This window comes from Erythrolamprus reginae, chromosome 1, assembly GCF_031021105.1.
Source record: "Erythrolamprus reginae isolate rEryReg1 chromosome 1, rEryReg1.hap1, whole genome shotgun sequence".
Lineage (NCBI taxonomy): Eukaryota > Metazoa > Chordata > Lepidosauria > Squamata > Dipsadidae > Erythrolamprus > Erythrolamprus reginae.
The window spans coordinates 182,177,385-182,191,908 of NC_091950.1; the positions used below are offsets into that span (position 1 = coordinate 182,177,385).

The 14,524-nt window shown below is 40.5% G+C and overlaps 1 protein-coding gene and 1 long non-coding RNA gene across 6 annotated transcripts in view; one reads left to right on the top strand and one right to left on the bottom strand.

The window, feature by feature from the left end:
* Positions 1 to 6,551, bottom strand: part of BAZ2B (bromodomain adjacent to zinc finger domain 2B) — a 318,653-nt gene extending 312,102 nt beyond the window's left edge. For 2 of the 5 annotated variants that reach the window (XM_070731601.1, XM_070731595.1), the window contains exon 1: positions 6,167 to 6,520. The gene's annotated coding sequence lies outside the window, so the exon portion shown is untranslated. Of the gene's footprint in view, positions 1 to 4,548; positions 4,564 to 6,166 lie in introns of those variants that run through there. The other 3 variants (XM_070731603.1, XM_070731584.1, XM_070731585.1) reach the window with 3 other exon arrangements.
* A 144-nt stretch (positions 6,552 to 6,695) lies between these two features.
* LOC139159787 (uncharacterized) lies at positions 6,696 to 14,059 on the top strand. The gene is made up of 4 exons (XR_011557850.1): positions 6,696 to 6,769; positions 11,055 to 11,164; positions 13,688 to 13,765; positions 13,901 to 14,059. It is a non-coding gene; the product is annotated as an uncharacterized lncRNA (long non-coding RNA).
* The last annotated feature ends 465 nt before the right edge of the window (positions 14,060 to 14,524 follow it).

Sequence of the window (14,524 nt, forward strand, 5' to 3'; positions counted from 1 at the left end):
ACTGAAAGCATCTTTCTGGGGAAAAGCTGTTGGTAGTGCAGCATTTCATTGGGTGAGAGAGGCTAAGGTCTTATTTCTCTGGGATATTTTGAGCCTCCTGGAATGACAACTCCAAGAGTAAAATTGATTTCATGCAAAAGAGCTTTCCAGAAGTTATAAACTTATCTATTTTAGAGGGCTTTGGGATGTTTATGTAATGTTGTTACGTGACTTGTGCAACCTGATTATTTATATCTTACTGTGAACATTCTAATCATACATTATTGTCACAAGGTGTGTGGTAGATAGATTTAATAACTCTAAAACAAATAAAATTTTCAGGCTGAAATAAATTTCTTTCTAGCTAAACATAGGATCAAATTATATATTGTATTACAATTATACTGTAGTTAGCAGATATCCTTTTGCTTTTTACACCAGGAGTAAGAAAGGTTTTAATTACCTAATGAATATTGAGGTAATTTTGAATTTTCTGGACTTCTTGATTTTCCTGGTAACTCTTCCAAAGCACACCTGATATGCGTACGATATATGACAGGTACATAATTTAAGGAGAAAAGTCCCCAATAGTGTCTCTGCCTCCTGTCAGGATGGGAAACTGCCCCATAACTAATAAAGTTACTATTGGTGCAAGCAAGGTTTGTCAGGGTCACCTATTCAAAATAAAAATGGATCCCAGTTTCAACAAGAAAAATCAAGATGAACTTCTAGATTTAACATAGTCAATCAAATGAAAGACCCAATGAACCTTATTGGATTGCGAACTTGAACAACTTAATGGGCCTTGGATTCATGGGCCTACTTTACTATAAGTTTACTTATATCTAGAACCTTCACACCCACATATATACAAAACATACACAAAATAATGAACCATCTTGAAAACTGCTCAAGCAAGATCCCAAGAATTAAGCAACTGGCATAGCTTTCTATTCTGTTTGACACTGACTGTTCTGAGTTTTAATAGCAACCCCTACCCTGTTTTCCCCAAAATAAGACATCCTCTGATAATAAGCCCAATTGGGCTTTTGACTGCATCACAATAAGACCAAACACGTATTTCAGGGTTCAAAAAAAATGACAGGATCTTATTTAAGGGGAAACATGGTAGTTGATCTTTTTAACTAAAGATGCTAGGATATCTACATGCAAAGCACAGACTCTCTCAATGAGCTATGGATCACTAGAACCAAGTCTTTCTCTTTCTGCCTTTACTATTAGCTAGGGCCCAGTGATTGTGAATAGGACTGTGCCCTGAGCTGTAAGATCCTCCTTCGAATCCCAGTTCAGCAGCTACAAAATTAATACTTGCAATGTGCTATACAAATGCTATTCTTATTTTAATAATTCTCTCAAGTTGGTTTCTCCCCAGCTATAAACAGTGCATATGAAATTGTTTTCTTAACAATCTATCTTATAGAAATATGCACCTTCTCCATTGCTTGATTTCATTAAAGCACGGATTCATTTGCAGATCAATTTTCAAGCTGCCTTCCAATGCGAATACATAATTGTCCGTCTTACTAACCTTGTCAGCATTTTTCCTGCCTCTCACAGCATTTTTAAATACATTTATTTTAAAAAGAAAAGATCAGAGATTTGTTGTCAAAAAGTGTTCAATATAAACGACCAACTAGCAAATCCCTCAAGGCAATAACATTGGAAAGCCTCAACTACAATTTCCAAATACAGACATTTCTGCTAATGCTTCTCCTCCTAGAAAGCAGATTAGTACCTTCCCAATATTCAGCTCACTACAATAAAGACAAATATACTTCTAATCCTGTAACAGAGAAAATCTGCGAATTTTATTGCACTTTAGGCCTTAATCTATTACATACAAGACCTATTGTTTTCCATGGGACTTAAGTGTGCCGAACTGCACTGGATTGTGATAATTACTTTTAAAGATGAAAATGCACTCTTGAAAATAAATAACAGCATGTAGCCAATCTTAGCCACTATACCTCTACCTATGAATGCTAGAAGGAGAATGGTGTCAGTACTGAGACTATTTTTATCCTACTGTGTCCTTCTTATAAAGTCTTTTATGCTACATCTTTAGGAACAAACTCTTTATATTCCAGGAAAAAATAAGAAAGATTATTATTGAGCATCTAGACACAATCAAATCACAGCACATCTTTCCAGTAATTTACAGAGATCCAAAAGAAAGATAGGCCTCCCTTGCAACTGTGATATTCCACATCTTGGGTAGGAACATAAAAGTACAACAAAGACATTAACAATTGCAGTTCAAGCTGGGAGTGACTGTTCTGTTTCAATTCAGTGACACCACTAATGGCTTCTTAGCAGCTCCATGAAATCAACCAGCTGTCAGGCTGATGCATCAGAAGGAACAGTTATGCTCCCCTAAGAAAAAGCAACACATCAGGATGTTTGGCAAAACATCTGCTCCTTTGCACTGCGGTTTTATAATAAACATGAAAACAAAGAAATGAGGGGAGAAAAGGAGAAAGGCACCCAAAAAGCAAATGTTTCCACTGCCCCTGTATCTAAATTTGAAATAAGGGCCTTTTGAAGAAGCAAATCAGAACATAATCAAAACCAGCTATTTGTGTGGCAGCTCTTATCTTTTACCATTACACCAAAGTTGTAATAGTTTATTCTACACAGGTGCATTATTTAAGTGCTGACAAACTTACTTTAAAAGTGCTGGTACTCATTTTAAAGAAGAAATTAACATCCAGATATAATCTATAACTAATTATCTCCCAGATACACAAACTCACATACATACAATACACACAAACAGAAATCTTAACAATGTCATGATGTGTACCTTACTACAGCTAACTTTAAAACTGGGTTTTAGTTGGAATGGATAACTAAAGTATAGTAGGTACATATTGTGCAGTTAAAAAGTTCAAGGAACATATTGCTTAGAATATATTTATGTTCTAATTTAAGAGAATAACAACAGTACAGCTAATCACCCATTAAAAGAAAAAAAAAACCAACAACTCCAAAATTTCAAACCCTTACATTTACTATCTATTACCACTTTCAGGCACAAATGTACAGAGGCATGCATTAACAGGTTATGTTATTACAGCATTTCAAGATCAACATTACTCCAAGAATTAAAAATAAAATGATTTCTTGCCAAAACAGATCTAAGTGATTTGAATTTGAACATTTGAAATGAAACTCTTAATATTTAAGACTTCCAACTCTCCCATGGAAAATTGTTACAACTCTAATTTTCTCAGGATTTCATTCTTTACTGATTATGCATCATAAAATATGGGTAAGGTTTACTATAGGTGTGAGGTATCAAATGTATTAACTACCATTTTCTTAAACTGCTTATCTTCTGTGGCTCACCATTTATAATCTGTCAAATCTTCCAGGCATTTTTGCATGTATAATTTAAAGCCATCTGTTCTATGTGCTTTTAACTATTTCAATGTTTTCATCTACCTAAGATCCACATAACTGACAGCCATTCAATTCAACCAAGCTTTCTGAAGTGGATTCTTTTCAAAGAAATAAAGGAAAAAAGGGGGCAGGCAAGAAAGGAAAAGACTTATCAATGTAAATAGTTTAATTTTGTAAACATGAAAGCATACTTCTAAATCAAGCACAAAAATATACTCAATCTGTCGTTCACTTTTAACTGAATTGAAGAAAAAACTTCTTGACATACTAAAATGGTTCCTTTTAATTTCCATTTAACTGTAGTAAATGGTAGGGTTTTTCTTTTCTTTTCCTCTTCCCACAAAAACAAAGGAAATGCACATTAAACACAAGGAATTTCATGAGATGCTAATGCAGATGATACTGAGATGTTAGATTAAATAAAAACAAATGCAAGAAGCAGGAAAGAAGAAGCCCACTTAATGATTTTATTATTTATGAAGTGCTCAATGTTTCATTAAGTTCTGCCCTCTGATCTGGGTAACTTTTTAAAATGAAAAGGGGTGTTTTGTTGAGAAATAAATTGAACAGAGTAATACTTTTTCAGGTCTCCCTTTTCACAAGCAAAGACATCAAGGTGAGATGATGCAACTAAGATGTTTTGTGTTTTAATCTTGTTAGGGAGCAATTGGGAACTTAGCATACTAATAGTATTTTGATAGCCATAGCATCTGGGACACAATCCACAGGTCTTTTCCCGAATGGGGGCAGGGTATGGTATTGGTAAAAGTTAAGAAAAACAATCCACACACTTTTTTGGGGGGGAAATAGCTGCAAAGTCTGATATACTTTTTTCTGCCCTCAAATTATGCCAGGAAGATTATTAAGCACTATCCTCACTAATACATGGTTCAAGCACAAAAATACAGTATATTTGCAAATGAAAATACTTATTTTCTACTCAAGTCTTGCCCTTTGTATAATACCGGTATTACCATTTAAACCTTGTAATTAACAAAAAAAATATCTATGGGTGAAAACTGAAACACCACCAAGAATACAGTCTGCCCTATTTAAAAAAAAGAAAACCAATTCTTTCTCCACCTGTCCCAAAAATTCAGGCCGTACAAACTCCTTCAGTACATTTTATAAATGTAAAATTATAACCTTCAATCGCAGTTTCAAACTTGCTCGACCAGAAATCCTCTGGAAGAAAACAAACATCCAAGAACGCAAACGTTGTAGTAGGGGGAAAAAAGAGGGGGGGGGGAATCCCTTTTAAACTTTACATGACGTCAGTATCCGTCCTTGTAAGATTGCCTAAAACTTTGCGGGTTATTCACCAGGACTTGAACCGTTTCATCCCCTCATCCTTTAAAAGACGTACATAACCCACGCGCAACCCGGAGAGTTGAATTATTTTTTTTTAAAAGCCCAAGATGGCGAAAGGCTTGTTGTTTAGAGGGCAGAAAAATGGAGGATATTGTAATATACACAAAGGGATAAATTTCAACAACTCGGCTAAAGGCAGCAGCTGCGTCTCCGGCTTTATAAGGAAGCAACACACACACAAAAGACCTGGGAAGGAGGAGGGGGAGCGGGAGAAGAAGAAGAGGGGTTGTTGGGAGAAAAGAAAGAAGCAAATGCCCTGAGAAGCAGCCACGACTCCCGCCCCCCCCCCGCCCCAAATCTCCATCCTTCTTAAGCTTCACCCACACCCCGCTTTTTCCCCTTTTTTTTTGCAAAGCGGCCGCAGCCTCGGATTCAAGGCGTTTTTAAAAAAAACAGAAAAAAAAGCATTGGAAAGCGTGAGGGCGGGAGGGGGAGTTGACTGTGAAAGCGGAGGGGAGAGGAAAGGAGGTGGGCACGGCCGGGGACCTCGAGGCGGGCGGCCCTCCTTCCCCAGGGACGGAGTGAGGGGTGTGTGTCCCTTCTCCCACTCGCGGCGGTGGCGGTGAAGGGGGAAAGCCAAAGAAGGGAGAGAGAGAGAGAAAGCAACCGCCCCATAGCTGAGGCTTGGCTGTCACGCTCCAAGTCGCCTGAGCAAACGAAGGAGGAAGGAGCGACTCAAAGACAGGGCGAGAGGGCGCAGGAAAGAAAAAACAAAACCCCGCAGCGGCGGCTCTGAGGCGAGGAAGGTCGCCGGTGGGCAGGCGCCGAAAAAAGACTCCCGAGTGGGAGACTTTTATTGCGAGCCACGGGGTGGGGGTTAGTGGTAAGGTGTTGCCATAATTTGGCAACACCTTTAACACTCCGCTCTGTGTGTGTGTGTGTGTACACATACACCGCCTGGTATTAAAGGTCCCCCCCCCCCCCCCAGCGCGGAGCCGCCACTCCAACGCCCCGTCTTCAACTACCCGCCCCTCCCGCTGTCTCTCCCGGGCACAAGGTCAGTTTCACTTTGCTCTACTAGTTGAGCCACAGCTACGGCAGGCGCGCCGAGCCGGCGACTGGTAGTCCCCCCCCCCCCCCCCCGTCTCTTTCTCTCTGGATGTGGAGAGGCTGAAAGATAAGCCGGCACCCGAGCGAACGCCCCTCGGATGCACAAGAAGCCAAGCGGCGGCCAGGCAACAAAGAACTGCCCACAGAGGACCGCCAAAGACTTCCCCGAAGCTGCTTCTCTCTCTCCACCCCCGTCTCATTTTTTTCCCCTCCCTGCCGCTCCCGCCGCGGCTTGGGGCGACTCCGGCCAGCAGCACAACTTGCGGTCCGTCCCCCCCCCCCCGCGCACCCTTTTGAGGCCACCTTTCCTCCTCCTCCTCCTCCGGAATCGATTCCGACTCACCTTTTGCGATTGAGGCGCCGAAGCGAGGGCTCCCCTCGCTCCCTTTCCAAATACACGCGCGCGCGCGCTCCTCTCGCGTGTAATTCTGGATGCTGGGAAACGCTGCCTTCCTCCAAACTGGCTGGAGAAGGGAGTGAAGAAAGACCGGGCCGGGGAAGGAGGGGAGGGGGGGGGAGTTGGAAGAGAGAGAGAGAGAGAGAAAGGAGGGTGTGTGTGTGTGTGAATCTAACTCGAAGGATTCATGATAGATAACACACGCCTCGTTCCCGCTCCGGCTCTTGCTTTTTTCTCCCCCAGTCCGTTCCAAGCCGACGGCGGCGGCTTGAAGCCGATTCTCGCTCGCTCTCTCTTCCCTCAAGGTTTTAATTCAGCTTCACTTCTAGGCGAAGGCTTCGCCGACCCAAAGTGACGTCAACCTAACTCGCTCCTCTTCTTTCTAACAATGAAAGTTGCTGTTAAAGAGACCGGGGATGTGTGTGTGTGTGTGTGTGAAGGGGGGGGAGAGATAGTGAGAGGAGAGAAAGAGAAAGAATTATCTCATTTCAGCTTCGGCAAGAACGTGACCTGCCGGGCCAGAGAAGCCGCAACAGCAGGCCCATGAGGGTATGTGTGTGTGTGTGTGTGTGCCGTGGCTGCTTCAAAGTTCGCCCCCTTTGCTTTGCTTCCCGTTTCGGACCCCTCGAGGAGCATCCTCTCAAGTTGGAAGAAAGTTGAGCCGCTTTGTTTTGGGGACTCGCCCCCCTCCTCCTCCCCCCAAAAAGGAAAGGGCTTGGCCAGACGCGGATTCCCTCAGACGGGGTCCCGAAGCGAACGCATCCTGGGGAGGGAAACGTGGTCACTAACATTTTTTTTTTAGGGAAGTGTATATTGGGGTGAGGGGTGTAAACCACCGGCGCAGAAAGGAGCAGATCCGATTCTCTCCGGAGTAGGAGTGGGCAGGGTATCCAAGTCATGCAGGCACACTCGGAGTAAGCTGGCCACCACCACCCCTTCCATCGCCCGCCCCTCCCCAGCCGACAAATGCTAACTTCCCCCGGCCAATAATAGTCTCCTTTAAACGAAAGGCTATCCAAAAAAACGCCCCGGCAATTCTTTCAAGTAGCATTTTGCATCCTCATTAAGACCACAGCAAGATGGCAAAGTGTGTTTTTTCAGTATCCAAGTCTTGGCCTTTATCTTATTTATAAATGTATTCTAATATATGAGGAAGTGGTAGTTATTTACCACTTCCCCATATAATTACATTTCTCTGTGTCATTTCCCGGGGAGGGGGGGGAATGCAAAATACTTCTTAAAAAAATTAAATCAGTTTTCTGTTTCACTAGTTTCTAAAACCTCTTCTGGCATTAGATTAAAGTCATCTTAAGACAGGGTTAAAGTACACTGCAAGCAAAACATTGCTTCCTGTAAACTATAAAACATATAACCTTAAACCTACAAGGGAGAAGAGATTTTTGACTAGAAATAGCAAAGTGCAAGAGGATATTATTGGTTTTGGCACTCTGAAATTGGAGCATGCAAATTGCTAACAATTGTTTGCAATGAGTAGGGCCCTCTAAAATCTGCAGGGTTTTTTAAAAACATCAGTTCTGAACAAAAGCTGGTTGCAACATCAAAATTATATGCATATGTAGATACCATTGTCCTGGGTTTCCTCTTCAGACCCTGGCTGTGATTTTAATTGTGCTGGAGGATCTTCATTAGTATTAGCGCACAGAGAGATTTCACAAAGCTGCTTCATTAGGAGAAAAAAAATAACTCTTGGCAGGCTAGGTCTTTTTGCATTCAATGAGAATGTCAGCCTTACCTCGGTCATTTGTAACATAATAAGTGCAAGCACAATGATTGCAATGCAAGAACCACTGGGGGAAGGGCTAAATATCCTATCCATCTAACAAGGCTATCTGAAAAGCTCCTCATTACACAGGAAAATGTATTCCAAAAGAAAAAAAAAGTAGAAATAATGTCTTAGCAAGTTGATGACAAAATCTGAGTTAATGACCTACAATTTTAATTGTGCAATTGGTGGTAGTGTGTTTCATTCCTAGTATTCACTTTCAGCAGCAAAATTGTGCTAGCACTTATTGATTTTGTGTGTGTGCGTGCTGCCACATTCCCGGAATACAGATTTTAATCATTTCACTATTCCACACTCGGTAATTTCATTAAAAAACTAGAGCTTTCCATCCTCAGAAAAGCATTTAATTTCAATGACACACAATTTCTCTTAGCAGTGAACTGCCTGAACAGTAAAAACTGGCCTATAGTTCAAATGCATAATTTAATCCTGAGTTTCTCCATGCTCTGCATTCCTTTGAAGCTATAATTTGGGTAACTATCTAATAATAGTAATAAGAACAATGATTTCCTTATAATATATTATTAACCCACATTTAATTAACTCAAAGGCCAAAGTTTCTACATGTTTGATTGGGTCACTAGTTGAATAACCTCAAAATTTACTAATAATATTCTTGGAGTTAAAATATGGCATAAAGAATATAGTTATATATAATCATATCTCTCTCTCAGAAAGCTGTGGATCAAAAGCTAATACCATACCTTTCTTAGAAGATCAGTTTTTGCCTCTCTTAAAAGACACCTGGGTTTTAAAATACACAAAAGTAAACAAGGTATTTAGATAATGCACAGAGTAAATGGTAAGAGTTTTCAGACTCTGGAAAAAAATCCACAATTGGAAGAAAAATCTCAGCAAATAATGTCAGAATAAAAACTGTCAACCACATGTAATAGATAAGGTAAAGAAAAGTCATTTTGTTGGATAATACAGTAAAATGTTTATAGTTCAGCATTCTTAAAAATTGCATTGTTGCAAATCTAACTATAGATAAAGGAACAACTACTATCTTAGCAAGCATCAAAATTTTGGGCATCATTGGATAGTCATCTGGAACAAAATATTGATCATCTCAAAATACATAGGAATCTCTGCTTTTCTGAATGTTATAATTACTTCAATTTACTGGGAAACAGTATTTGCATTTTAAAATATAATAAAATCCACTAATGGTGTTTGTAGTCAAAATCAAGTGGAATTCCCATACAAGAAATCTTTGGCTTTCAGTTCTTGGGGTTTCAGAACCAACGGTCCCCATCGAAAAAATATTAATATCAAAATGCCTGTTTTATAGGATATTCATAATCCATAGGTATAATTCTTTGTGGTATTCTGACTATATAACAGTGATGGCGAACCTTTTTTACTGGGGTGCCAAAAGGGAGCACATGTCCTCATCCATAATGCAATGCCCTTCCCCTGCTTCCAGTAGGCCTGTTGGTTCCATTTTTCACCATGCAAAGGCTCCAGAGGTTTTCCTGAAGCCCAGTTATACATCTCCACCCCATGTCCAGTCAACGAAGCAGTGGAAGTGATATGCCGGTGCCTGGAGGCTGTTGGGGCCTGGATGGGTGTCATCAAACTCAATCCAGACAAGACGGGGTGACTGTGGGTCTTGCCTCCCAAGGACAATTCTATCTGTCCATCCATTACCCTGGGGGGGGGAAATTATTGACCCCCTCAGAGAGGGTCCGCAACTTGGGCGTCCTCCTCGACCCACAGCTCACATTAGAGAAACATCTTTCAACTGTGGCGAGGGGGGCATTTGCCCAGGTTCGCCTGGTGCGCCAGTTGCGGCCCTATTTGGACCGGGAGTCATTGCTCACAGTCACTCATGCCCTCATCACCTCGAGGCTCGACTACTGTAACGCTCTCTACATGGGGCTACCTTTGAAAAGTGTTCAGAAACTTCAGATCGTGCAGAATGCAGCTGCGAGAGCAATTATGGGCTTCTCTAAATATGCCCATATCACTCCAACACTCCGCAGTCTGCATTGGTTGCCGATCAGTTTCCGGTCACAATTCAAAGTGTTGGTTATGACCTATAAAGCCGTTCATGGCACCGGACCAGAATATCTCCGGGACCGCCTTCTGTCGCACGAATCCAAGCGACCGGTTCGGTCCCACAGAGTTGGCCTTCTCCGGGTCCCGTCGACTAAACAATGCCGTCTGGCGGGACCCAGGGGAAGAGCCTTCTCTGTGGTGGCTCCGACCCTCTGGAACCAGCTCCCCCCTGAGATTAGGATTGCCCCCACCCTCCTTGCCTTTCGCAAACTTCTTAAAACTCACCTCTGCCGTCAGGCATGGGGGAACTGAAAGATCTTCCCCTTGCCCAAGTTGTTTTGGTGTTAGATTGATTGTGTGCTTGTTTTTTTTATATTCTGGGGTTGTTTTTTATGAATTGTTAGCTTAAATTGTAATTGGATTGGTGGGTATTGGATTTGTTATTATGTATTGTTTTTACCTTGTTGTGAGCCGCCCTGAGTTTGCGGAGAGGGGCGGCATATAAATCCAATAAATCTAATCTAATCTAATCTAATCTGGGGAGGGTGAAGAACAGCCCAACCAGAAGTTCATTTCTGAATTTCCATTAGGCCCGTTGGGTCTATTTTTACACTATCCACAGGCTCTGGAGGCTTTCCTGAAGCCTGGTAAGGCGAAAATGACCCCCCCTAGCCTTTGGAAGGCCAAAGATCAGCTGGCCAGCACATCCATGCGCACTGGAACTGGCACAGCGCAATACCTTTTGTGCCCTCAGATATGGCTTGGTGTGCCACAGGTTTGCCATCAAGGATCTATGGCTTCCTCATTATAATCTGGGCTTTCTTTTCTTTTTTTTGCAAAAGTTGTGGGAAAGTATCTGTCCTGGGTTAATTAAGTTTAAAATCATTTCCATCTTTCCAAGTTTTCACCCTTTGTGAAAACACCACTGATGTGCCACTTCCTATTTTGGTCCCCTGTTCTTTGCTGTCTTTGCCTACCTTTATGTTTTGACATGCTTCCGTCAATTTTCTGTAATCTACCTAACAGTTACTGACTGTATGGAAATAACTGGAAGAAGACACCTGCTGCAATCATAGAAAAGGAAATTTTTGGAATGTTACCTAGGCTTGGCATATGTAAATGAACTCTGTGCTTTGGTATGTATTTGGGCTGTGCAAAGCATTCATAGCAAGACTGTACTTCCCATATTATGTTATTTCAGCTTTGTATGCTGGGAAAATAAGATTTCATTCATTAATTGTGGTGAAACTCTTAAAAACCATTGCTTTATGTGAAGTCAGCGTCCCTGAAATCAACATTTCTATTTGGCACTGCTGCTTTTTGCAGGGATATAATAGGTAGCTGAGCCTATGAGTCCAATGAGTCTTGTTCATCATTATTAATTTTCTAGTTAAACTTCCAAGGAGCTAGACATTTTCTGGGTGCCTGGTCTAAAAGCAACAGTAAATTCACTGACTTTAGGAAGCATGAGCACCAATGTGTGCAGTCATGTCAACAGGAAAGGCCTGTAACTGCAAGATTATTTCCAATTTGTGTGACCTACTGCTGAAATCTGCCACATTTTGATCTGTTTTGCAATGCTCACAATGCGCATGGTGAGAGCAGTTGCATCATAACAATGAAGAAGCTATTGGGAAGTATATATTATGTGCAGCAGGGCTGCAAAGCTAGGCATACTTACCCAGAGGTTAGATCCAACGAACCCAGCGGGGTTTATTTCTTATTAGACCCCTATGGGATTTCCCTGCGAGAACATAACATCAGGAAAAAAGATTTCTGCAAAGTGTGCATCGACCAATGTTTCTAGTAAAAGATGGAAGCATTTGTAGGAAGGACGTGCTATGAATCGGAAAGGAAAAGCACTATAGTAGGTTTATTTTTAAAAAGCTAAATATTTCATTCAATTATACTGCAATCTATGCCTTAAAATATTATACTTATAAGTAAGACCTCGGTGGAAAGCTCTAAAAGTATAAGTTTTGTGCTCAGAAAATTTACTCTGGGTTTAAGAGCTTTACTCTTATCTCAGATACTTGTTGGCACAGAAGAGCTTATGCTCTCTGAGGGCTATTTATACAGTTTAACATGCCTAAGTACTCCTGCCTTTATGCTGTTACACTCCCTGGTTTATGATGTCACCCTAGAGTAGTCAAATGAATGCGGAGCTACTTCATTTCCCTATAATCAAAGAGTACAGAAGGACAAGAAAGCTCGTGAATACCTAAAACACAACTTTAATAGCTTTGCAGCTAGATTGATCTGTTGTTGATCACAGTGACTTGCCTGTTCTGAAATAATTATCTGGAAATAAATTCTACAGGAAAGTCAAGCCCCATAAACAGGTTTCATGATTTACAGAACACGAAGGGTGGGCTTTTCAGAGGTGGGAGTGTAGAAATTGGATCCACATCTAAGAGACAAAATCAGTTTTTCTTTCCAAGGATTGCATTTTGAGCAGAGGCAATTTTTCATTGTGCCCTTATGGGAAAAGAGAACAAATGTACCTTTAGGAGAATGAAATCAAGGTAAAGTTTGTATCCTGCATAAATAAAATTGACATCAGAGTTGATACAATCATTTATTTGGGTTTTAGACCTAATTTTTAAAAAAGGCTTTCTACACCACCAGTTGTGGGACTCTTGTGATTAGATGATCTGAGTTTATTTTGGAAATACTACACTGTTATTGGAATGATTTAATTCCAAAACCCAGTGGTTCTGGGTGTGGTTCTGCTGAATGGTTCTACAAAGTTCAATTTTTTAAAGTATTTACATTAAACCATGAAGTTGGGCTACCTGGAGATTTGAGTTAAAATTTCACTGATATAAGATGGCATCTGTCTTTATCATGTGGTCCAAGTAAAGCAATGGGTGGTCTGAACAATTTTACAGGAAGATAAATGAACTAAAAGCCAATAGTATACTGAAATTCCTTATGAAAAAGATGATGCTTAATCGGAGGTGGGGAGAAGGAGAGAGGGAGAAAGAGGTGGGAGTGCTGAAGAAACTTCTACAACTCCAAAATGGGGCAGCAGATGCTCACTCCATTATGATTTTATTACAGTGTCTATGATCCATGTTGGCTTCTGGTCCTTTCCCCACCTAAATTAGAGCTACTGTTTTTCACTTTGGAAGTCCCCAATCAGTTTATGATTAATTACCTGAAGGAGTTTCTCCTCCTATTGCCTTCTTTGGGAGCCTCCACCAAATGAAGTACCACAGTACAACTGGTTCTTAAAGAGTAGCTCTGGTGATTTAATCTGCGGTGGTTTTCCCATCTGTCTGGTGCTAAACAGGTCTTTTCAATGCTATCCAAAGAGGGTTTTTAAAAAATTCTCCTAGGTTTCTCAATAACAATACTTTACTTCGATATACACAGGTATACTATTTTTTTAAAAAGTATTTGCAGCATGATAGCACTGTCCTTGCTGCAATTCCTTATAGATTGCATTTTTAATTTTTTTAAAATGATGTATTTTACAGTTTAAATAGATTTGCTAATTTGAACAAATACATTAATTATATCAGAAGCCATAATGGCATGAGACTGGAAAAGGACACTCCTTTTTAGGAGCTTCAGTGGAGTGTGGTTTGGGACAGCACTAGCTTCTCTACCACAAAGATTGCACTTGTAAAAAGATTTCTGTACTTTCATTGCAGCTTTAAAACTACCATGATTTCTCCTTGAAAAAGAGGCTTATATTAACTTCATTTCACAAGAGGAGACTCCTGAGCCAGGTAGTAATCAAGGACACTGCCTATTATTTGTTGATTGACTGATTATTGGATTTATATAGAAGAATAGTTCCAGCAGTGGATTGCTGATGTGTATTGTTTGTTAAATTTTTGAACTGGCTTTTTTTTCCCCTACAGAAAACCAAGAAAGAGGCCTTGTCAAATTTTCTTCATTGTTAATTCAGACCATCCAGTTTGTTAGTATTTGTATAACAGTGATAGAAACTTTAATCTTTCTATTAAATATTATAATAGAATAAGATATTAATGCTAAATATTAAAGATATTATTTTCCTATTATTGTCACTACCAATGTTTTTAATGTTAACAATGTAATGAAGTATACATGCACACAAACACCCACATATTGACTTTATAAAATTAATATTAAACTTATGCATAATTAGAATAATATAAACAACTGTAATATAATTATAATTAAAATACTATATATGCTCTCAAACTATAGAAATATAAAAATACAATTTGAATGTATTTAGAAAACTAGTGTTCGGAAACTTCAGATCGTGCAGAATGCAGCTGCGAGAGCAGTCATGGGCTTACCTAGGTATGCCCATGTTTCACCATCACTCCGCAGTCTGCATTGGCTGCCGATCAGTTTCCGGTCACAATTCAAAGTGTTGGTTATGACCTTTAAAGCCCTTCATGGCATTGGACCAGAATATCTCCGAGACCGCCTCCTGCCGCACGAATCCCAGCGACCGATTAGGTCCCACAGAGTGGGCCTTCTCCGGGTCCCGT